The sequence below is a fragment of the Equus asinus genome, chromosome 26, assembly GCF_041296235.1.
Source record: "Equus asinus isolate D_3611 breed Donkey chromosome 26, EquAss-T2T_v2, whole genome shotgun sequence".
In the NCBI taxonomy this organism is placed as follows: Eukaryota; Metazoa; Chordata; class Mammalia; order Perissodactyla; family Equidae; genus Equus; species Equus asinus.
In genome coordinates this window covers 17,571,944-17,595,900 of record NC_091815.1, presented here as the reverse complement: position 1 = coordinate 17,595,900, position 23,957 = coordinate 17,571,944, and the positions used below count along the sequence as shown (strand labels likewise).

At 35.9% G+C, this 23,957-nt stretch overlaps 1 long non-coding RNA gene across 1 annotated transcript in view; it reads left to right on the top strand.

The window, feature by feature from the left end:
• The window catches only part of LOC139042169 (uncharacterized), a 45,449-nt gene extending 24,790 nt beyond the window's left edge, over positions 1-20,659 (top strand). Inside the window, exon 3 of the long non-coding RNA XR_011498527.1 lies at positions 20,274-20,659. This is a non-coding gene — a long non-coding RNA (uncharacterized lncRNA). The remainder of the gene's footprint in view (positions 1-20,273) is intronic.
• The last annotated feature ends 3,298 nt before the right edge of the window (positions 20,660-23,957 follow it).

The window sequence follows — 23,957 nt, the reverse complement described above, 5'->3', positions numbered from 1 at the left end:
GGGGATAGTATAGATATTGTATCATCTTCAATGTTGACAGAGAAAAATAAATTAAAATATATTTTCTCAAAATTTCGGCCCAACCAAGTGGGTATAAAAGTAAGACGTTTAACTTCCATATCATAAATTTCTCAAAAAAGAGCAAACAAAACTAGGTCCACAAACCAAAGAAAAAAACAAAACACAAGCAATAATGAGAAAACAATAAGTGAAGTGGAAGAAAGACCAAGATCAGAGATGACGAAAATCGTGAAGTGGTTATTCTTTCTATAAGAATCTCTCGAAAGATGTTTCCTGGTCAAATGAAAGGTGAATCAAAACCTGTTAAGTCAGGAATAGAGAATATGAGCTATATAAAGGCTAAAATAAGAATTGAAATCCAGGGGCCGCCCTCTGGCCAAGTGGTTAAGTTTGCATACGCTGCTTTGGTGGCCCAGGATTTCACCTGTTTGGATTCTGGGCGCGAACGTAGCACCACCCATCAAGCCATGCTGAGGCGGCGTCCCACATAGCAAAACTAGAAGGACCCACAACTGGAGTATACAACTATGTGCTGGGGGGCTTTGGGGAGAACAGAAAAAAAAAGGGAGAAGATTGGCAACAGATGTTAGCTCAGGGCCAATCTTTAGAAAAACAAAGAATTGAAATCCAGTCAAATACTTAATTAAGCCTATATAATTGCAATAAATGTACCTATAAAAAATGCAAAATGACAGAGAAAAATAAATTAAAATATATTTTCTCAAAATTTCAGCCCAACCAAGTGGGTATAAAAGTAAGACGTTTAACTTCCATATCACAAATTAACTTCCATATCAAAATACAAAATAATTTAACAATTACTAAAAACTCTACCAATAGTTTGAGTCTAAATATTTCTAATTGTATAAATAAAACCAGAAAGAGCGGAGGGAAACAATGTTAATATTCACATATTACAAAGAGGTACCAACAATTCTAAAAGTAAAGATGGCTAAGTTGTCTTTATTTCTTTTTTGCTTAACTTCATTGAAGTATAACACATATGCAGAAAAGTGCTGTATGTTCAGCTTAGTGAATTTTCACAAACGGAACTCAGCTATGTAACGACTGCCAAGATGATCATGAAGGGCATGGCTAGACCCCAGAGGCTTCCTCCTTCTCCTTCCAGACTGTCACTCCCCCAAAGGCTGTCACCGTGAGGACTTTACCTAACGTCAGTTGAGTCATATAGTATTCATTCTTTCTCCTGGCTTCTCTCTCTCAACATTTTGTCTTTCTGAGGTTTATTCAGAAAGCGTGGGTGTAGACGGCCCAGTTTCTTTACTATGTAGCATTCCATTGTGTGAATGCATCACAATTTACTTATCCTAATCTGTTGACGGCATTTGAAGAGTTTATAGTTTTTGACCAACATATATGGCACTCCCATGGATATTCGAACGCATAGTTTTTGTTAAAAATATGGAAGTGTTTTGATTGAGTATGTACTTAGGAAAGGAATTACTGGGTCAAAGGTGCACACACGTTCAGGTTTAAGGGATACTGCCAAAGAGTTATCCAAGCTGCCTGTGCTAATTTACACCATGAAGAGAAGCGCGTGAGAGCTCCGGTGGGTCTATGTCCATCGGTATTTCTCATCTTTTTCGTTTTAGCCATTCTGATGGTTAGTGCATTGCATTGTAGCTTGAATTTACTTTTCCCTGATGACTAGTTAGACAGATTTTCATGTGTTTATTGACCATTTAGGGGTCCCCTTTTGTGAAGTATCTTTTCATGTCTTTGATCCATTTTTTAATTTTAAAAATCTTTTTCTTATTAATTTGTAGGAGTTCTACATACATATTTTCATAAGAGATGTTTGCTGGAGATTGTGTGTATGTGTGTGTGTGTGTTTCTTCTATCATGCTGTGACTGACCTTTTTGCTCTCTTTTGTGTGTCCTGTTTAAGAATCCTTGTATACTCCGTGTCTACAAGATGCTTTCCTCTTCAAGTTTACTGTTTAACATCCCACGTTTAGAGCTGCAGGTCATCTGGAATTGAACTTTGTGTGTGGTATGAGACAGGGGTCAAGATGTATATTTTCTCATATAGATCTTCAAGAAACCCAGCATTGTTTATTGAAAAGACTGCGCTACAGTCAACTTTTCATAAATTAGGTGACTGAATGTTGTGTGGTTTCTAGACTCTATTCTATTCCGTTGAGTCTTTTGGTCTATCTTTGTACCAGCATCACACAGTTCTATTATTATGGCTTTATAATACGTCTTCATATCTGACAGTGTGACTCCTTCAGCTTCGTATTTGTTCTTTACAATTGCCTTGGCTGTTTGAATTTTCATAAACATTTAAGAATCAGCTTGTACACACACACACGCACCCCTGCTTGGATTTTGGTTGGGATTAGAACAAATTTACAGAGCAATCTTTGAAGATTTGTGTTTTTCCAAATCAAGTCTTCCATTTATTTAGATTTTCCTTTTTTTTCCTTAAAGATTGGCACCTGAGCTAATAATTGTTGCCAATCTTCTTCTTCTTCTTTTTTTTCTCCTTCTTCTCCCCAAAGCCCCCCAGTACATAGTTGTATATTCTAGTTGTGAGTGCCTCTGGCTGTGCTATGTGGGACACCGCCTCAGTGTAGCCTGATGAGCGGTGCCATGTCCGCGCCCGGGATCTGAACCAGCGAAACCCTGGGCCAACAAAGTGGAACACACAAACTTCACCATTCAGCCACGGGGCTGGTCCCCAGATTTTCTTTATTTTCTGTCAATAATATTTTATAGTTTTTAATTAGAGGTCTTGCATATTTTCCCTTAGATTTATTTCTGGGTATTTGTTGCTCTTTGATGCTAATATAAATGTTAATGACTTTTAAAATTTTATTTTCTATTTGTTTGTTGCTAATATCCAAAAATAAAATTGATTTTTGTATATTTCCTGGTATCCAGCACCTTTGCTAAGTTCTCTATTAATTTTTATTGTCTATAGATTCATTTGGATTTTCTTTGTACACAATTATGCCATCTGAAAAGAACAGTATTCTTTTCCTTTTTAATCTAGATGTCTCCTATTTATTTTTCATGCTTTATTGCACTGGCTAGAACCTCCAGTAAAATGTTGAGTAGAAGTGTGAAATTGGGCATCCTTTTCTTATTTCTGATTTCAAGGGGAAAACTTCTCAGTATTACCGTTGAGTATATATCTGCCATAGGCATGTTTTTATTTATTTATTTTATTTATTTAGTTTTTAAAATTTTTCCAGTTTTGTTGAGATATAATTGACATACAATGTATGTAAGTTTAAGAGGTACAACATGATTTGATGCATGTATATATTGTGAAATGAGTACCACAATAAGGTTAGTTAACACCTCCACTTCCTCACATAATTACCTTTTTTTGTGATGATAACATTTAAGATCTGCTCTCTTAACAACTTCCGAGTATATAATAGAATATTGTTAATTATAGTCACCGTGCTATACATTAGATCCTCAGAACTTATTTATCTTCTAACTGGAAGTTCGTAGCCATTGAAAACATCTCCCTATTTCTGCATCCCCCAACTCTTCGCAACAACCATTCTACTCTCTATTTCAGCTTTTTAGATTCCACATATAGGTGAGAACATACAGTATTTGTCTTTCTCTCTCTGACATTTCACTTAGCACAATGACCTCAAAGTCTATTCATGTTGTCACAAAAGGCAGAATTTTCTTTTTTTTTTTGAGGAAGATTAGTCTTGAGCTAATATCTGCCACCAACCCTCCTCTTTCTGCTGAGGAAGACTGGCCCTGAGCTAACATCTGTGCACATCTTCCTCTACTGGGAAGCTACAGATGTTAGCTGTGCCCATTAGAGGGACGCCTGTGTGGGACGCCTGCCACAGCATGGCTTGACAGCAGTGTGTAGGGCCATGCCAGGGATCCTCATGAACCCCAGGCTGCCAAAGCAGAACGTGCGAACTTAACCGCTGCACCACTGGGAAGGCTCCTTTCCTTCTTTTTTTTTTATGGCTGAGTAACATTCCATTGTATCTCTCTCTATATATATATTTTTATACATATAATATTTTCTTTATCCATTCATCCCTCTATGGATACTTAGGTTGTTTCCATGTCTTAGCTATTGTTAATAATGCTACAATAAATATGGGAGTGCAGACATCTCTTCAAGATAGTCATTTCATTTCCTTTGGATATAAACCCAGAAGTGGGATTGATGGATCATATGGTAGTTATATTTTTAATTTTTTGAGGAATCTCTAAACTGTTTTCCATAGTGGCTGCACCAATTTACATTCTCACCAATAGTGTACAAGGGTTCCCTTTTCTCCACAACCTCACCAAGACTTATTGTCTCTTGTTTTTTTGATAATAGCCATTCTAACAGCTGTGAGGTGATAGCTCATTGTATTACTTTGATACATTATATACTGTATAATGATTGCTGTTGTAGCAATATTTATTACATTTCATAATTACAGCACAGCATTGTTGTCTATGTTCAGTATACCATGCATTACATATCTATGGCCTATTTACTACTTGTTGGAAGTTTGTACCCTTAAACACTGTCAAACTTATCTGCCTCCCTCATCTCCTGGTAACCACCATTTTACTCTGTTTTTTACAGGTTTGACTTTTTTATATTCCATATATAAGTCTTTTTCTTTCTAACTTATCTTGCTTCCACAACGAGGTATCACCTCACAGCTGTTAGAATGGCTTCCATGAAAAAGACAAGGGACAACAGGTGCTGGAGAGAATGTGATAAAAAGGGCACCCTTACACACTGTTGATGGGAATGTAAATTGGTCCAACCACTGTGGAAAACAATATGGAGGTTCCTCAAAAAATTAAAAATAGATCTACCATACAATCCAGCAATTGCTCTTCTGGATGTATATCCATAGAAATGAAAACAGGATTTTGACAAGATATATGCACTCCCAGGGCCATCATAGCATTATTCACAAAAGCCAAGATGTGGGAACAACTCAAATGGCCATCAATGGATGAATGGATAAAAAAGATGTGGTACATATACACAATGGAATATTATTGCCATGAGAAAAGAGGCAATCCTGCCATCTGTGACAACAGGGATGGACCAGGATTGTTTGGTTTTTTGCTATTGAGTTGTATGAGTTCCTTTTGTATATATTTTGTATGTTAACACCTTATCAAATAGATGGGTTGCAAATATTTTCTCCCATTCTGTATCATTTTGTTGACTGTTTTTTTTACACTGCAGAAGCTTTTTAGTTTGATGTAGTCCCATTTGTTTATTTTTGCTTGTGTTGCTTATGGTTTTGGTGATTTTAGCAATAATCCAAAAAATTGTTGCTAAGACCAACATCAAGGAGCTTTTCCCATTTTTCTTCTAGTAGTTTTACAGTTTCAGTGTTACACTTAATTCTTTAATCCATTTCAAATTATTTTTTGTGAGTGGTGTAAGATAAGGGTACAATTTCATCTTTTGCATGTGGTTATCCAGTTTTCCCAGTACCATTTATTGAAGAGACTATCCTTTCCCCATTGCATCTTCTTGGCTCCCCTGTTAAATATTTGTTGACTGTATAAGCATAATTTATTTCTGGGCTCTTGATTCTCTTCCATTGGTCTATGTCTGTTTTTATGCCAGTATTACACTGTTTTGGTTACTATAGCTTTGTAACAGAGTCTGAAATCAGGAATTGTGATGCTTCTAGCTTTGTTCTTTATCAGGATTGCTTTAGTTATTTGAGGTCTTTCATGGTTCCATATGAATCTTAGGATTGTTTTTTCTATTTCTGTGAAAAATGCCATTGGAATTTTGATAGAAATTGTATTGAATGTATAGATGGCTTTGGGTATTATGGACATTTTAACAATATTGAATTTTCTAATCCATGAACATAGGATATTGTTCCATTTATTTGTGTCTTCCATTTTTTCATCAAAGTTTTTCAGTTTTCAGTATATAGATCTTTCACTCCTTGGTTAAATTCATTCCTAAATATTTTATTATGTCTGATGCTGTTGTGAATGGTGTTTTTTATTTATTTCTTTTTCAGATAATTCATTCTTAGTGTACAGCAATGTAACTGATTTTTTAATGTTGATTTTGTATCCTGCAACTTTACTGAATTTGTCGATTAGTTCTAACAGTTTTCTGTTAGATTTTCTTTAAGATTAGATTTCTTTAAGATTTTCTCTATATAAGATCATATCATCTTCAAACAGAGACCATTTTACCTCTTCCTTTCTGATCTGAATGCCTTTTACTTCTTTTGCTTGCCTAATTGCTCTGGTGGACTTCTGGTACTATGTTGAATAGATGTTGTGAGAGTGGGCACCCTTGTCTTGTTCCTGATCTTGGAGGAAAAACTTTCAACTTTTCACCATTTATAGGCATGTTTTTCAATTAATATTCTTTATTAGGTTAGGCAAGATCTACTCCTAGTTTGCTAAGAATATTTTTTTAATGATGAATACATATTGAATCCTTATATTTCTTATTTCCTCCTTTTTAAATCCAAAGCTAAGGACTTATAGAACAAACAGGTTGTATATCTAAATAGTTAGAGAAAATGAGATGCAAAAAAAATTATAATGGCTTGAACCATTGTGGCTTGAAACCAAGACATGTTTGTCCTGTTCACTTCTGAATATCAGATCTAATACATAGTAATTGCTCAATGAATATTTGTTGAATGGATGAATGGGATTAAAGTCCTTCATGGATCTGATCAAAAAAATAAATTGCAATTGAGACTTTTACTCCTCAGGATAAACACTAAGTTTTCAGAGAAAGGATAAGAATAAAGGGATGGGCAAGGATATGCTAAGAATATATATAAACCAAAAGAAACTTGCATTGACAGTATTAGTATCAGAAAAAGTAAAATGTAAGATAAAGTACAAATAGACTATAGTTGTCTTACCTTGATAAAGGTCCATTGTGAAGCTAGAGTAGTTGTCAACTTTTATGCTCCAAATGACAGCATCTAAATCTGTATATGTAATGCAATTTTTAAAGTTATTATTATAAAACCAAAATTGTAGTGAAAGATTTAAATAAATCATTCAGTCTTTGATAAATTAAGAAGCATATTAAATAGATATAGAAAAATTAATTATATAACTCAGCTTTGTTATTAAACTGATCTTGATTTACTTGACAAGTGTGTAGAACTTGTGAACAGAGAAATGGTTGTAGCGTCTTTGAAATGGTCAAAGAACATTCGAGATGTTTCGTCATAGGGACCTAACAGCGCTGTGGTGGTGGATTACGTTAGCAGAGTGATTTTGATGGGCAAAAGATGAAGGCTGAAGAGGACTTTTATTTTGAGAGAGCGGAGCGCATATTTATTTGCACTTTGTACTTTCTAAGATCCTATGGTGATGAGCAGATAGAAATACAAACAAATTAAAAACAAGCAAACAAAATTGTCCTATAGAATGTGGAATAAAAGCGAGCAGGTCTACAATCAGGGAGTAAAACAAATTCTGAGTGATCCAAGTGGATAGGAGTAGGTTTGTAGGTGACATAATTTGAGAACAGTGCAGACAAGAAGATGCAACAAGAAGGTTGCTGAGGAGGTGGGGGCCAGGTGGCCGTGGAGACGCCCGGCTCAGGATGGCTTGTCAGTCAGAGGACGGGGGAATGAAGTGGGTCCAGAAGCAGGTGCATTAGTTGGAGGTCAGTGCACAGCACAAGGATAGCGGTTGACACAATGATCCCTTCTCCGTTTCTACATGACGAGCTGTGTTCAGGTTGCTGGAATTTACTACTAGGGGAGGGGTGAAGGGGGCCTTTATGCCAAAGAACAATCAAACGAATAAAAGGAATATACGATCTGGGGAGTGCTAAGTCTTCTTTGAATGGTAATACCCGGGGCTGAGTAAATTCTTCTCATTTTAGTCGGTATTAGGGTCTTCTCTCCAACACCCTCTTCCTCTAATCCAAAGCCTGTCTCTCAAATTGCCTGCCATTTCCTGCCTCTCAAAGAACTCCCCGTCAGAACTCACTCAGCAGTGAGGCAACGAGGAACTTGTCTCGCTAATCCGACAACAGAGGAAACTTGCCCAGCTGTCCTAGCCCTCTTACACACGAATAGACAGCCATGGGTCACCAGGGGTGCCTGTGTGTGTGTGTGTGTGCGCACGCACGTAGCAGGTAAAAGAGAAAGACCAAGATAAAAAGCAGGACAAAAAAATATATTCTGAAAGCACGTTCAGTGACATCCAAGAAGTTGTGACATTCAAAGAACAAGAACAGTAGCCAAGGGAAAAAGATCACTGAGAACACAGGAAGAGTCCTGGAGATTACAAACATGATTGCCAGAATAAGAGAGGCAATACAAGGTCTGGAAAAATTGTAAGATAAGAGATAAGAGGAATAAAGGAGCCATCCCCAAGAGGTCTCATCCCTATCATCGGGCGTACTAGTAGTGGAGAACAGAAGATGCTGAGACAGGAAAAAAATGGCCAGGAAACAATATAAGAAACTTCCCCCAAAGGGTAGCAGCCTTTGTTGAAACGGTTCTCTGCGTTCTCAGAACAGCAATGAAAAAGACGTCACAACTGGAGTTATCGCTGAGAAATTTCAAGGCACCAGGAATACTGTGTGTACAACAGGACTTGGAAAACTATAAGCTCTCAGTAACGGTTTGTTAATATCATTATCACAAAAAAAGAAAAGAGAGATGAAAAAGTCACTTCATAGGCAAAGGCATCAGACTGTTACTCATGGTTTCATAAGGAGCACTGGATTCTAGAAAATAATGCCTTCAACATTTGGTGGAGAAAAAATGATATGACCTGAAATTCCATACTCGATTGAACCATCTCTTGAAAGTAGAGGTTGGTTTAAGGGCTAAGCAAAGTTGTCTCCTAGGCACCCTCTTAGAAAATTAGGTTTACTGAAGTAACATTTACATATAATCAAATCTTCCATATTTAATCTTATAGTTGATAAGTTTGACATATGCGTGATCATGATACAGAACATTTTTGTCACTCCAGAGAGCTCTCTCCTTCCCCTTTCTGGTCACTCTCCTTCCCTCCACTCCTTTTCTTTTCTAGAAGTTTATAGATATGGAAGCAGACAATACGTAGTCTTTCATGGCTTCTTTCCTTTAGCGTAATTCTTTTGAGATTCATCCATACTGTTTATTGTATGAGTAATGCATCCCTTTTTATTGCTGTGTAGTATTCTATTGTGTGAATGTAGCATATTGTGCTTATCTACTTACCAGACGAAGGACATTTGGGTTGTTTCCAGTTTTGGGATATTAAGAATAAAGCTTCTCTGAACATTTGTGTCCTAGTCTTTGTGAGAATGAATGTTTTCATTTCTCTTGAGTAAATATCTAGGAGTGTAATGGCTGCATCATATAGTAAGTGTATGTTCAACCTTATAAGAAACTGCCAAACTGTTTTCCAAAGTGGCTGTGCCATTTTGTATCCCCATCAGCAATACACGAGGATTCCAGTTGCTTCACATTCTTGGCAGCACTTGGTATGTTTTTCAAGCCATTCTAATAGGTGTGTAATGGTATCTCACTGTGGTTTTAATTAGCTTTCCCTTAAAGACTAATGATGTTGAGCATCTTTTCACATGCTTATTTGCCATCTGTATATCTTCTTTTGTAGAACAGCTATTAAAATCTTTGCTCATTTTTATTTTTTATGGCATTGTATGGGTTCTTCGTATACTCTGGATACAAGTCCTTTCTCAGATACCTTTTTGAAAAATTGCCTCCCGGTCCGTGCCTTGCCTTTTCATCTTCATAAAGGTGCCTTGTGAAGCACAAAGTTTCTAATTATAATGAAATCCAATTTATCAATTTTTTTCCTTTCTGGGTCTTCCTTTTTGTGTCTTACCTAAGAAATCTTTGCCTAGCCTGGGATCGCCATGACTTTCTTATGAAAGCATGTTTTCTTCCGGCAGCATGTAGAATTAGTTACATTTAGATCTATAACTCATTTTGGTTAATGTTTGTGTCTGGTGTGAGGTCCAGATTCTTTTTTTATGCATGTAGATGTTTAGTTTTTCCAGCCTATTTGTTGAAAAGACTATCCTTTCCCCATTGCCTTATCTTGATACTTCTGTCAAAAATCAGTTGACCATATTTGTGTGGGTATATTTCTGACCTTTCTTTTTCATTCTGTTGAGCGATAAGTTTATCCTTTCATCAACACACACTGTCTTAACTGCCGCAGCTTGATTGTAAGGCTTGAAATCAGGTAATAGAAGTGATCCAACATTGTTCTTCTGTTTCAAAATTGTTCTAGCTATTCTAGGTATTTGCATTTCCATATAAATAAATACATATTTACATATGTAAACATAAAAGGCTCATCAATTTCTACAAAAGCTCTGTTGGGATTTTGATAAGCATTGCATGGACTCTATTGATCGATTTGGAAAGAACTGATGACACCGTTGTGTAAACATAGAATGTTATAAACATGGAATCTGTCTCCAGATATTTAGATGTTTTTTTACCTTCTTATATTAATAGCTTGTAGTTTTTAGTTTGTGGGTCTTGCACATATTAAATTAACATATTTAACATACTATGTTAAGTTTATCCCTTAATAGTTCCCATTTTTAATGCTACTGTATTGCTAGTGGAAATAGAAAGTAGTGCAGCTGCTATGGAAAACAGCTTAGCAATTTCTCAAAGGTTAAGCATAGACCTACGTATAACCCAGTAATTTTACTCCAAACTATATAGCCAAGAGAACTGCAAACATATGTTCACATAAAAATGTGTAGACAAATGTTTATAGAAGCATTATTCATAATATTCCTACTACGAAAATAACCTAAATGTCCATGAATTGATAAATATAGAAATGAAACACGATATATCAACACAATGGAATATTACTCACCCATTAAAAGGAATGAAGTACTGATACTTGCAAAAAATATAGATGAAACTTAAAAACATTATGTTAAGTGAAAGAAGCTGAAAGCATTATGTTAAGTGGAAGAAGCTGGACACAAAAGGCCGCATATTATATGACTCTGTTTATATGAAATGTCCAGAATAGGCAAACTCATAGAGACAAGAGGTAGATTAGAGCCTGGGGCTGGGGTTTGAGTGGGGGTTAGAACTGACTACTGATGGGTTCGGGGCTTCTTTTTGAGGCAATGGAAATGTTCTGGAATTAGATAGTGGTGATGGCTGCACAACACTGTGACAATACTAACTCACTGAATTGTACACTTTCAAGAGGCAAATTTTATGTTATGTGAATTATATTTTAATAAAAAGTAATTTAAAAAGAGCAGAAATTCTGGGACCTGGGTTGAAGCATGCTTCTGGATTGCTCTCGGTGCGCCTAAGGCATATCTCTCTGTGCCTCAGTTCCGCATCTGTATAAGGGGTGTAATAATACCTACCTCATAGGTTGTGGGGATTAAATGAAATATTTGTAAGATGTCTGGCACAGACAGCACTATGCAAAGGTTGTTGTGTAAAGATTTAAAAAATAATGGGATACACCTATTAGAATGGCCAAAATCTGGAACTCTGACAACATCAAATGCTGGTGGGGATGCAAAATGGTGCAGCCACTTTGGAAGACAGTTTGGTGGTTTCTTACAAAGCTAAATGTGTTCCTACCATACCATCCAGCACTCCTTGGGTATCACACAAAAGTCTGCATACGGATGTTTATTGTAGCTTTATCTGTAATTACCAAAACCTGGAAGCAATGAAGATGTCCTTCAGTAGCTGAATGGATAAATAACCTGTGGTCCATTCAAGCAAGAATATTATTCAGCATTAAAAAGAAATGAGCTATGAAACTGTGCAAAGATATGGAAGACACTTAAATGCATATTACTAAGTGAAAAAATCCAATCTGAAAATGCTACATCCTGTATGATTCCAACTATATGACATTTGGGAAAATGCAAAACTGTAGAGACAATAGAAAGACCAGTGGTTGCCAGAGGTTGGGGAGGAGAGGATGGATAGGAGGAGCACGGAGAATTTTTAGGGCAGTGAAAATATTCTGTATGACATCATAACGATGAATACATGTTATTATACATTCATCCAAACCCACAGAATGGACAAGGCAGAGTGAACCATAGTGTAAACTATGACCTTTGGGTGATAATGATGTGTCAGTGTAGGGTCATCAATTGTAACAAACGTACTTCTGGTGGGAGATGTTGATAATGGGGGAGGCTACGCATGTGTTGGGGCACGGGTTATAAGGTAAACCTCTGTACCTTCATCTCAGTTTTGCTGTGAGCCTAAAACATCTAAAACAATAAAGTCTTAATTTAAAAAAAGGTTAAACAATAGTTGTAATGGGTCCCAGAGTGGTGCAAGACACAACTCAAAACAAACGAGTAACTCTTATGGATGGGTATGCACAAAATTACAAAGTTTTAAATTATACAAAGTCATAAGGAGAAATGAACAAACCCACAATTGTAATGATTGAGGTTAATGCACAGTTCTCAACCTTTGACTCACTAAACAAAGCGGAGAAGCATTCAGTCTGGACTTTGAGCCCTACACCCGTGCCTGGGCCTCTACACGGACTCCAGTCTCTTCTCACGGGACGTGAATTAGGCCATCAAAATATCAGTAGACTCAAAAAGTAGATACACTGCAAGTTACAATCTTTGACCATTTTAAGAATAGTATCAGATAGCAATAGACAAATGCTCCTTTTACTTAACCATTGAAAAATTAAAACAATAATACATGTCCTCAAAAACAAAACAAAACATAACCCGTAGGCTGAAGATAAAATCGAAACTGCCTTTACAAAATATCTCCTTCTCAGTACTGTACTAAGAGGAAAATTCATATTCTTTGTCCTTTGAGAATCAAACAAACAAAAAGGAAAATAAATTCATTAAAGATTCAACACAAAAAGTTGATTAAAAAGCAACAAATTAAACTGACATAAAATAGAAAAGGACATTAATAATGATAAAAGCTGAAATTTGATAAATTGAGGACCAGAAAAGCAATTGAGGTATAAAATAAAAGTAAGAGCTAGATTAGAATACAATAAAATAGGTAAATGTCTAAGAAAAACTAAGGTACAATATTAACAGGGAGAAAGGAAAAAACTGCAGACTCAGAGAATTGAAAGACTTAGACTAGAGCATTTTGTAGAATTCTGATTTAAAAACTTTAAGAATGTGGATGAAATGAATAATTTTTTGGGGAAATATGAAGATTAATCTTGATGAACAAAAAGAAAAGTTAAATGGACAAAGAATTGTGGTATGAATGGAAAACTTTGGTAAAGAACCACACTCATTGTGACATCAGCATGATGGCAGAGTGAGTTGTTCCTTTTGTCTCTCCCTTCTCAGTTAGAACCAGTCAGATATCCATCGATCAGCCACAGACTCCCTGCACAGCATGCCAGAATGCTGGAGAGATCCATGCACCTATACATCTGAAGGTGGGTGGACTGAACCTCCAGGAGACAGAGCAGCCCTCTCTCCCCTGGCAGCTGCAATCCATAATACAGATCCTAACCCCAGTGTTGGCACTCATGGCTTAGCCTCTGCCCCCACAGTGGGCAGGTGGTACACACATGCTGAAGACTCAGGACAGAGGGCAGAGCCAGTGACCCAGCCCCCTGCCCCTTGTGGCACTGGTATTTCCAGCAGTGGGAATAGTATCCAAAACATGAATTTTCCTGGCTGGGGAAGGGGGCCCTGCCCAGAGGTTTCAAAGCAAACCAGCATATGCCAGGGACCCAGAGATGGCAGAAGCAGAAGTGCTCACAGCCTGGTGACCCCAGTGGTGGCACCCGTGACTGTAGTGACATCATAAGCAGCAAGGCACCAGGAACCTTGGAGAAACAAGCAGCACAACGAGGGCACTGACAAGGCCTCTGGCAGAGGCAACAGAGGGTGGAAAGTGCAGCTCTCAAACACAACCAGAAGCAGCTCAGACCAAACTAACCAAAGCCTCACCCAAATAAGAAAGGTGGTTCCTACCACAAATGCACTGGCAGAGGATCAACTCATCAAGTGCCATGAATTACTACAGTAACACATCAGAACAGAAAGAAGATGGCAACTCTCCAGGCACCAAACTTGAGTCACAGAATATAACCTAACTGACAGAGAATTCACAATAGCTGTCATGAAGAAACTTAGAGAATTATAAGAAAACTAGGAAAGACAGTTCAATGAACTCAGGAATAAAATTAATGAACAGGAAGAGTATTTCACCAAAGAGATTGAAGCTATGAATAAAAACCAAACAAAAATTCTGTAGGTGAAGAACATAATTAATGAGATGAAAAATAAATTTGAAAGCATTGAAAACAAAGCTGGCCATTGGGAAGAGAGAATTAGTGAGCTCAAAGATGGAAATCTAGAAATGATTCAGGTGGAAGTGGAGGGAGAACTAAGATTTTTTTTAAAAATGAAGAAATTCTACAAGAAATATCTGACTCAATTAGGAAAAATAAAATAAGGATTATGGATACCCCAGAAGGAGAAGAGAGGAGAAAGGAGCAGAGAGCTTTTTCAAAGAAATAATAGCTGAGACCTTCCCAAACCTAGGGAAGGAACTGGATATACAAGTACTTGAAGCTAATAGAACTCCTAATGATCTCAATCCAAAAAGGCCATCTCCAGGGCATATTCTATTAAAACTGTTAAAAGTCAATGACAAAGAAAGGATATCAAGGGCGACCAGAGAGAAGAAAATAACTTACAAAGGAACTCCCATCAGGCTATCAGCAGATATCTCAGCAGAAACTCTAACAGGCTCAGAGAGAGTGGAATGATACTTTCAAAATATCAAAAGACAAAAACTATCAGCCAAGAATACTCTATCTAACAAAGTTACTTTTCATTTAAGAAGGAGACATAAAGGCTTTCTCAGACAAACAAAAGCAGAAGGAGTTCATTGTCACTGGACATGTCTTACAAGAAATGTTGAAAGAAGTCCTCCTACCTGAAGCCAAAAGGCAAAGATTTATGAAGCTTTGAGCGAGGAGATAAATAGACGGAATCAGAAAACTGAAACTCTATATCAGAATAGGTTAGTAAATGCTTAATTATAACATAAAAACTAAAGGGATATAAAGCATAAAAAAATGACAGTAACCACTTCATTTTGGTTTCAAAATCATAACACAAAAATGGATAATTTGTGACAACAAAAACAGAAGGAGAAGAGGGAAAAGGTAGAATCTGCATAGACTAATGGAGACAAGATGCTCTCAGCAGCAAAAGGACCATCTCATCTACAAGATCCTTTATACAATCCTCATATAACCACAAAACAAAAATCAGAGCAGATTTAAAAATCATAAGTAAAGAGAAAACTGAGAAAAACATTACAGAAAACTACCAACTGAAATGGCAGACAGAAATACAAGGAAAAAGAAACAATTGAAATATAGAACAAGCAGAAAACAAAAGATAAACTGGCAGTCTTAAGCCCTCATATATCAATAACCGCTTTAAATGTAAATGGATTGAATTCACCAATCAAAGGACACAGAATGACTGGATGGATTAAAAACAACAAAATCCAACAATATGCTGCCTCCAGGAAACACATCTCAGCTCTAAAGACAGACATAAGCTCAGAGTGAAGGGATAGAAAATGATACTCCAAGCAAATGGCAACCTGAAAAAACCAGGTGTAGCCATACTTATATCAGACAAAACAGACTTCAAACCAAAAAAGATATCAAGAGACAAAGATCATTACATAATGATAAAAAAGACATTCTACCAAGGGGACGTAACTCTTATTAATATATATACACTTAACATAGTATCTAAGTATATAAAGCAACTGTTAACAGACTCAAAGGGAGAAATTGACAGCAGCACAATAACAGTAGGGACTTCAACACTCCACTAACATCAATGGACAGATCATCCAGACAGAAAGTCAGCAAAGAATCAGTGGCCTTAAACAAAACACTAGACCAGGTGGGCTTAATAGATACATATAGAACATTCCATGCAAAAGCAGGAGAATACACGTTCTTCTCAAGTGCACATGGAACGTTCTCAAAGATAGACCATCTGTTGGGAAACAAAACAAGCCTCAATAAATTTAAGAAGAATGAAATCATATCAACCATCTTTTCTGACCACAATGGTATGAACTAGAAATCAAGTATAAGAAGAGAGCTGGAAAAGTCACAAATATGTGGAGACTAAACAACATGCTACTAAAAAACTATTGGATCAAGGAAGAAATCAAAGGACAAGTTAAAAAATACCTATAGACAAGTGAAAATGAAAATACAACATACCAAAACTTATGGGATGCAGCAGAAGTGATAATAAGAGGAAAATTTATAGCAATTTATACAGGCCTATCTCAAGAAGCAGGGAGGTTATGTACCTCTCAAAACTGAATCAAGAAGAAATAGAGAATCTCAGTAGACCAATCACACGTAAAGAGACTAAAACAGTAATCAAAAATCTCCCAAAACCAAAACTCGAGGACCAGACAGCTTCTCTGATGAATTTTACCATTCACAGAAGATCTAATACCTTTCTCAAATTATTCCAAAAAATTGAAGAGGATGAGATGCTTTCTAACTTATTTTACACATTACCCTGATACCAAACCGGACAATGACAACACAAAAAGAGAAAATTACAGGCCAATATCACTGATGGACATAGATGAAAAAATTCTCAACAAAACATTAGCAAATCGAATACAACACATTAAAAGGATTGCACACCATGATCAAGTGGGATTTATTCTAGGGATGCAGGGATGGTTCAACATCTGCACATCAATCAGTGTGATACACCACACTAACAAAATGAATAAGAATCACATTAGCATCTCAAAAGACTCAGAGAAAGCAGTTAACAAGATCCAACGTTCATTTGTGATAAAAACTCTCAATAAAATAGATATAGAAGGAAAGCACCTCAACATAATAAAGGCCTTTATGACAAACCCACAGCCAATATCATACTCAATAGTGAAAACCTGAAAGCTATTCTTCTACTAACAAGAGCAAGACAAGGATGCCCATTCTTGCTACTCTTATTCAACACAGTATTGGAAACTTTAGCCAGAGCAATTAGGCAAGAAAAAGAAAGAAAAGAGATCCAAATTGGAAAGGAAGAAGTAAAACTGTTAATATTTGTGGATGATATGATTCAATATATAGAAAATCCTAAAGGATCCACCAAAAAACTATTAGAAATAATAAATGAGTATGGTAAATTTGCAGGGCACAAAATCAACATACAAAAATCAATTGCATTTCTATACACTAGCAATGAACTAGCAGAAAGAGAAATCAAGAATACAATCCCATTCACAATTGCAACAAAAAGAATAAAATGACAGGAACAAATTTAACCAAGAAGGTGAAAGACCTATACATTGAAAACTATAAGACATTATTGAATGAAACTGAAGAAGACATGAAGAAATGGAAAGATATTCTGTGCTCATGGATTGGGAGAATAAACATAGCTAAAATATCTGTATTACCTAAAGCAATCTACACATTCAGTGCAATCCCAGTCAGAATCTCAATGACATTTTTTACAGAAATAGAACAAAGAATCCTAAAATTTATATGGAACAACAACAGACCCTGAATAGCCAAAGGAATCCTGAGAAAAAAGAACAAAGCTGGAGGTATCACACTCCCTGAATGCAAATTATACTGCAAAGCTATAGTAACCAAAACAGCATGATACTGGCAGAAAAAACAGACACACAGATCAGTGGAACAAAATCGTGATCCTAGAAATAAAGATACACATCTATGGACAGTGGATCTTTGACAAATGAGCCAAGAACATACAATGGAGAAAGGAAAGTCTCTTCAATAAACGGTATTGGGAAAACTGGACAGCCACATGCAAAAGAATGAAAGTAGACCATTATCTTACAACACAAACAAAAATTAACTCAAAATGGATTAAAGACTTGAAGGTAAGACCTGAAACCATAAAACTCCTAGAAGAAAACATAGGCAGTACACTCTTTGACATCAGTCTCAGCAGTATCTTTTTGAGTACCATGTGTCACTAGGCAAGGGAAACAAAAGAAAAAATAAACAAATGAGACTACATCAGACTAAGGAGCTTCTGCAAGCCAAAGGAAGCCATCAACAAAACAAAAAGACAACCCACCAACTGGGAGAAAATATTTGCAAATCATATATTCAATAAGGGATTAATTTTCAAAATATGTAGAGAACTCATTCAATTCAACAGCAAAAAATGAACAATCCAATCAAAAAATGGGCAGAGCATCTGAACAGACATTTTTCCAAACAAGATATACAGATGGCCAATAGGCACATGAAAAGATGTCCAACATCACTGATTGTTAGGCAAATGGAAATCAAAACTACAATGAGATATCATCTCACACCTGTCAGAATGGTTATTATCAAAAATGAAGAAATAACAAGTGTTGGAGAGGATGTGGAGAAAAGGAAACCCTCGGACACTGCTGGTGGGAATGCAAACTGGTGCAGCCACTGTGGAAAACAGTATAGAGATCTCTCAAAAAATTAAAAATAGAACTAGCATATCATCCAGCTCTTCCACTTCTGCGTATTTTTCCAGAAAACATGAAAACACTAATGTGAAAAGATATATACCCCTAGGTTCATTGCAGCATTATTCACAATAGCCAATATATACACAGTGGAACACTACTCAACCATTAAAAGGTGAAATCATGTCATTTGCCACAACATGGATGGACCTTGAGGGTATTATGCTAAGCGAAATGTCAGATAGAGAAAGATAAATACTGTGTGATTTTACTCATATGTGGACGATAAACAAACAAACAAACACATAGATAAGGGGAACAGATTGGTGGTTTCCAAAGGGGAAGGGGTTGGGGGAGGGCAAAATGGGTAAAGGGGCATATATATACGGTAACGGATGGAAACTAGACTTTTGGTGATGTAATCTATACAGAAGCCAAAATATAATGATGTATACCTAAAATTAACACAATGTTATAAACCAATGTGACCTCAATAAAATAATCTAAAAAAAAGAACCACCCGTGAGTAGTCATAGACCTAGACACTCTCCTTTCTTTTCAACCTTCAAGGAACTTCCATGAAATCAAGACTACTCTCAAAACACAACGAACATAAATATACGTTCCAAAAACAATAGCTGACATTGGGCTTAATGGCAAAACAATCAAAACATTTACAATAAAATGAGTAAGAAGACAAGGGGGCCTTCTATCACTGCTATTATTTAACATTTAACAAAATTTAAAATGCTTCTCCTGGATTTTCTCAGTAAAATAGGTAAAGAAATATCCTTCCTTAACATGATTAACAAATATGTCTATCTCAAATGACAGACAGCACCGCGTGAGATACTGAAAACATTCTTTAAAATCAGTAACACAATAAGTATGTACTCAATCATTGCTATTATTTAGCATAATTCTGGAATTGTTAGTTAATGTAATTAGATAGGAAAATGACATGAGAATAAAAGTTGAGCAGGAAGAAGGATGCATCACTGTTTGCAGATGATATGATTATGTACCTGAAAAACCTAAGAGAATCAACTCAAAAACTATGAGCACCAAGCACTTGATTAAAGAAATGTTGGTTGAGTACATACCTCATGCCTGGCGCTGAAGATACAGTGATGAGCAGCAGACGGTCCCTCTGCTTGTGGAGCATATATTCCAGCTGGGAGATGGACCATAAACAGCATATGAAACCAACAAGTGTATCATAGAGTGTCGGGTATTGACAGAGACTACAGAGAAAACCAACCAGGGGAAGAATGGGGATGATGGGAGGCCACACGAGGTGAGGAGGGCAGGGAAGTCTGCTCCCCTAAACGGCTTTCAACAGGAACACAAAGCCAGTCAAAACTGACGCAATTCCTTCCTTTCCCCGTCTCTCCCCTCCTTGGCTCCTTTTTGAAATTGACAAAATAACCTAGAAAGACAAAACTGGAAGGATAAAACCAAAACTGTGGACAAAGACACATGTGGGTGGGGGAGAGGGAAGCAAGTGTATTCTATCGACATATTTTATAAATTATATTATTAAGTGACAAATATCAAAATGGTGTATTCTTAACATAAAGACAAGGTGAGACCAATAAAATCAAATATGAGGTCCAAGTTTATAAACGAGCTGAGTATATAAAAATCTTGGTGTATTAACTGTAGCAGGGTTAACGTACTCTATGTCATTTCAGCAGAACTCAAGATGCTAGTATGTATTAACACATTTTATTTATCCACATATTTCATTTTAAGCAAAATTGACAACTTCCTGTTTTTCAGGTACTGCAGTGATCGAAGCCTTGAATGAAGAACACAGAGCTTTTTGAATTTAAATACAAGTTTTGGGAGGTGTGAACAGATTTTTTTAAGACAGCCGTACTCAGAGAAATATGTAATTATCATGCACACTCATGTATTATTTTAAGGTAAAAATTGATGACACATGCTTAATAATACACACTGTGGAAATTGTGAATTTAATTAAAAAATTCTCAGTAAATAAATTCGGAGAAATTGTGATGATTCTTATAAAAAGAAACTTTGTACGCCATGCCATGATACTATTAACATGTTAATGAACGGACAGAATTTTCAAGAAACCGCTAGAGTTTTATGGTTTCTTTGGCTAAAAGGATTGAATGAAACTGTGGTGAGCTAAATTTTGGGTGGGGGAGTACATAAATGTTTTCTATGGAGAAGACTGATAGATTTGACCTCCTACATTTTTAGGAATATACATCAAATTGCTCTTAAAATTAAAACATAAATGACAAATCACAACAAAAATGTTTTCACAGTATACTATAAAGCACTAGTGAAATTGCTATATTTTTAATCAATAAGAAAAAGACAACATTAATACAAAAATGGGCCAAGGGCATAAACGAGTTGTACTGAATCATCTTCGGTTCTTTTCTTTTATTTGCGTTGGTTAATTGAATGTTTAAAAGCAGAGAATTAGAAATATTGACTGGTGCTCTGTTTATATTCTGTGCTTATTTTTCTAAATTTGTGTTAATTTTTTTTCTCCTTGATTAAGTAAGCTCTTTGTCAAATGTTACAAAATCTTCATAACTGTCCTTTTTAAAACTTAGTTCATCATGTCATTTGCTGTAGAGAAATTTTTATTTTTTATGTGGTTAAAACTATCATTAAGGGGGCCGGCCCCGTGGCCGAGTGGTTAAGTTTGTGTGCTCCGCTTCGGTGGCCCAGGGTTCCACTGGTTTGGATCTTGGGTGTGGACATGGCACTGCTCATCAGGCCTTGCTGAGGTGGCGTCCTAGACAGCACAACCAGAAGGACCCACAACTAGAATGTACAACTGTGTGCTGGGGGGCTTCAGGGGGAAAGGAAAAAAAAGAAAAAGAAGATTGACAACAGATGTTGGCTCAGGTGCCATTCTTTAAAAGAAAAAACCCAACCCCCCCCCAAAAACCCCCCCAAAAAACCATATCATTAATTTGTGATCTTCTCATTTTAATTGTAGGCACTTTTCTATATTAAATTTACTTACAAAATACAGTCATTACCTTTACTTAGAAGAAATAAAATTAAATAATTAAAATAGGAAAAAATGTTGGTTGTGCAATTTTTGATGGTTTAAAAGTTTTTCTTGTAAATATGGATTGAAATTATAGTAAGCAGAATATAAAATAATGACGAAGAGATCACTAAGAGGCAAAACTCATGGGATGCTAGCAAGGCTGAATTTAGGAAAATTCATAGTCTGTGTACTTTCATTATTAAATCTAAAAGGATAAATGTAAAGAGATTATTAAATGTAAGATATTAGAAAAGAAACTGCAAATGTAGAGGAAAAAGAAAATATAATAAAGTGAAATGCCTTAATATATAGTAAACATTTAATATATATAATGAATATTTAACATATTTAATTTAAAAGCTTTTAGGTATATGATATATAAGTATATATACAAATATAATATGTAATTTGCATATATATTGTATATTGTATATACAAAAATTTGTATATGTATAAATATACACTTAGAAAAATAAAGGATATAAATAGTCCACAAGTCAATATTATGATATTAGTAATTCTTTGTTTTAATTATTAAATTGACCAAAGTAAACTATTTTTGAGAGCAAAAATAAATAAGCAGCAGGACTAATAAATCTAAGTCTGGCTTCTTGAAAACTATAGGTCAATTTCCGATATTTTTAGCAAGAAAATGAGGAGAAAATTCTCTCTCAAACATGTAAAGAAATTATGAGAAAAATGTGAATAATTAAATCGTTTTTAAAATAGTATTTTTATAATAATTTAGTTAGAGAATGTGTATATGAATTGTTCTTTTGTTTGTTTTTTGCTGAGGAAGATTAGCCCTGTTGCCAATCTTCCTTTTTTTCTTCCTGCTTGAGGAAGACTAGCCCTGAACTAATACTCGTGCCAATCTTCCTCCCCTTTGTATCTGGGATGCTGCCACAGTGTGGCTTACACGTGGTGCAGGTCTGCGCCTGGGATCCAAACCTGCGAACCCAGGCTGCCGAAGCAGAACATGCCAAACTTAACTGCTACACCAGGGGGCCGACGCCCATTGGTTGCTTTTTAAGAAAAAAACCCTCAAGACTATAGGAATCTTGCACAAATATTTAAGATAAAAATGCTTAAAAGTTATCAAAAATTTACTTTCAACAAAAGAGCAAATACCAGATGCTTTTATCAAAAGTGTATTTTTTATATAAACAGTTTATAGCATAAGTAACCCCTAAACACACTACCCAATTCACTTTTTTGTTTATTTTATTTATTTGTTTTTTATTGAAGTAACATTGGTTTGTCACATTATATAAGTTTTAGGTGTACATCATTATATCTCAACTTTTGCCCACATACCTCATGTGTACATTGCCAAAAGTCTAGTTTCCATCCATCACAAAATACATAAAGAACTCATACAACTCAACCACATATAAACAATTTGATTAAAAAACGGGCAGAGGATCTGAAGAGACATTTTTCCAAACAAGATACACAGATGGCCAACAGGCACATGAAAAATGTTTAATATCACTAATTATTAGGGAAATGCAAATCAAAACCACAATTAGATATCATCTCATACCCATTGGAATGGCTATTATCAAAAGTAAAGAAATAGCAGATGTTGGAGAGGATGTGGAGAAACGGGAAGCCTCGCACGCTGGTGGGAACGCAAACTGGTGCAGCCACTGTGGAAAACAGTACGGCGATCTCTCAAGACATTAAAAATAGAAATACCAAATGATCCCGATATTCCACTTCTGCGTATTTTTCCAAAGAAAACAAAAACATTATTATGAAAAGATATATGTACTCCTGTGCTCACTGCAGCATTACTCACAATAGCCAAGATGTGGAAGCAACCCAAGTGCCCATCAACTGAGGAATGGATAAAGAAGATGTGGTATATATCTATCTATATATATGTACAGAGGGTTACTATCCAGCCATGAAAAAGGATGAAATGGTGTTTGCGACCACATCGATAGAGCTTGAGGGGATTATGCTGAGCTAAAGTACTCAGACAGCGAAAGACAAATCCTGTATGATTTTACTCATATGTGGAAGACAGACAAAAGAGCCTGCCGAATTCGTTTCATGAAGCTGTGGGAACTCTACTATCATAGCTGGGCACAGATAGTTCAAAAAGAGTAACTCACTTGTGAACGTAACATGAAAATATTAAATAAAATATGATGAAAAAAATCTGGCAGGGGAATAAAAGAATAATATTATCTAGCTAAATAAGTTTTTTCCTTAAAAGATACAAGGATAATTAATATATCTGAATATATTAATACATCAAGACAGAAAATTTTTACATATCTCCTATTGAAATGGTTTATAATAAAATTCAGCACCCACGCCCAGGAAATGAAATCCAAAACCTAACACCTATTATATGATAGAATTAAACCTTCTTGATCAAGAATGATGCTCCCAGTTTCAAAACAACA